Genomic DNA, 2,500 nt, shown 5'->3' on the forward strand with positions numbered 1-2,500 from the left:
GGAAAAAGGGTGAAAAAATCGGAAAGGCCTAGCCGTCCGCCGTGGGGTGCGTTCGCTCGGGCTCGGCCAGCCGCGTCGATGGGTGCCGGAACGGTGCGGCTGCGCTCCGGGAGTGCGGAGATACGGCCTGTCAAGTTTCGTCCCGGAAGTCTGGATGGAGCTAAATCCGAAGCCGTTTGCGGGAAATTAGTTCCAGGGCTCGGCGACCGAAGTCAAATCCGTCCCGCCAACTTGACACTTGTCATTTCTGTCCTTGGGGGTTGGCGGGGTACCTGCACAGAGGTAGGAGGTGGCTGATCGAGAATTGGTGAGTTTTCCAAAGTCACGTCTCGAGCCTCCAGGTCTGCAGAGACCGACCAGGGCTGCCGCCCAACCGACTATTCACCCTTTTTGGGCGGGAATTTTTTCCATTTTTGTCCATTTTTCGGGTTTTTGGTCGGGCTTCAAAAACGGCAGCCCGAGGCCTGGCAGAGGCCGGGGCATGTCCCCGGTCGCGCCAGGCGGCTCGCGCGACCCGATTAGGCCCCGAAAGGAGTCGGGAAATCGGCAGACCTGCCCGAGTTCAGCCCGGGGGAGGCGGGGGGCAGGTCGGTTCGGCTCAAATCATTAACCAAAGCCGAGACTTGGTCTCGCTGGCGCAACCGAAGTGCCAGGCTGGATAACTCATTAACCAGAAGGCGGCTGGAGGCAGGCAGGGCTGATGGCTGAGGCCGGGTGGAGGCCACCCGCGGCCGGGAAAGTCAAAAGTCCCGTTGTGTGGAAGTCTATGAGGTCAGATTCGGCCGCCTTACCGGGCCTGCGGTTGATGGTTTCCCGCTTGGGCAAGCGAGTCGGCCCGGCAAAGTGGCCACTTGCATTTTCTGGCAAGTGTCTGCGAACAACGTTAATGAGTTGAACCTCGGCAATTGTCGGAAGTCCCGATGAAGAAATGAAAATGCCCCTTTTGCGGGGATTTGGATGCTCATGGCCGGCAGCAGGTGGCCCGACGCCCCGCCAACTTGACACTTGTCATTTCTGTCCTTGGGGGTTGGCGGGGTATCTGCACAGAGGTAGGAGGTGGCAGAATCGAGACTTGGTGAGTTTTCCAAACAAACGTCTCGAGCCTCCAGGTCTGCAGAGACCGACCAGGGCTGCCGCCCAACCGACTATTCACCCTTTTTGGGCGGGAATTTATTCCCTTTTTGCCCATTTTTCGGGTTTTTGGTCGGGCTTCAAAAGCGGCTGCCCGAGGCCTGGCAGAGGCCGGGGCATGGGCCCCGATCGCGCCAGGCGGCACGCGCGACCCGATTAGGCCCCGAAAGGAGTCGGGAAATCGGCAGACCTGCCCGACTTCAGCCCGCGGGGGCGGGGGGCAGGTCGGTTCGGCTCAAATCATTAACCAAAGCCGAGACTTGGTCTCGCTGGCGCAACCGAAGTGCCAGGCTAGATAACTCATTAACCAGAAGGCGGCTGGAGGCAGGCAGGGCTGATGGCTGAGGCCGGGTGGAGGCCACCCGCGGCCGGGAAAGTCAAAAGTCCCGTTGTGTGGAAGTCTATGAGGTCAGATTCGGCCGCCTTACCGGGCCTTCGGTTGATGGTTTCCCGCTTGGGCAAGCGAGTCGGCCCGGCAAAGTGGCCACTTGCATTTTCTGGCAAGTGTCTGCGAACAACGTTAATGAGTTGAACCTTGGAAATTGCCGGAAGTCCCGATGAAGAAATGAAAATGCCCCTTTTGCGGGGATTTGGATGCTCATGGCCGGCAGCAGGTGGCCCGACGCCCCGCCAACTTGACACTTGTCATTTCTGTCCTTGGGGGTTGGCGGGGTATCTGCACAGAGGTAGGAGGTGGCAGAATCGAGACTTGGTGAGTTTTCCAAACAAACGTCTCGAGCCTCCAGGTCTGCAGAGACCGACCAGGGCTGCCGCCCAACCGACTATTCACCCTTTTTGGGCGGGAATTTATTCCCTTTTTGCCCATTTTTCGGGTTTTTGGTCGGGCTTCAAAAGCGGCTGCCCGAGGCCTGGCAGAGGCCGGGGCATGGGCCCCGATCGCGCCAGGCGGCTCGCGCGACCCGATTAGGCCCCGAAAGGAGTCGGGAAATCGGCAGACCTTGCCGAGTTCAGCCCGCGGTGGCGGGGGGCAGGTCGGTTCGGCTCAAATCATTAACCAAAGCCGAGACTTGGTCTCGCTGGCGCAACCGAAGTGCCAGGCTGGATAACTCATTAACCAGAAGGCGGCTGGAGGCAGGCAGGGCTGATGGCTGAGGCCGGGTGGAGGCCACCCGCGGCCGGGAAAGTCAAAAGTCCCGTTGTGTGGAAGTCTATGAGGTCAGATTCGGCCGCCTTACCGGGCCTTCGGTTGATGGTTTCCCGCTTGGGCAAGCGAGTCGGCCCGGCAAAGTGGCCACTTGCATTTTCTGGCAAGTGTCTGCGAACAACGTTAATGAGTTGAACCTTGGAAATTGCCGGAAGTCCCGATGAAGAAATGAAAATGCCCCTTTTGCGGGGATTTGGATGCTCA

The sequence above is a fragment of the Pristiophorus japonicus genome, unplaced genomic scaffold, assembly GCF_044704955.1.
Source record: "Pristiophorus japonicus isolate sPriJap1 unplaced genomic scaffold, sPriJap1.hap1 HAP1_SCAFFOLD_625, whole genome shotgun sequence".
NCBI classification, from domain to species: Eukaryota; Metazoa; Chordata; class Chondrichthyes; family Pristiophoridae; genus Pristiophorus; species Pristiophorus japonicus.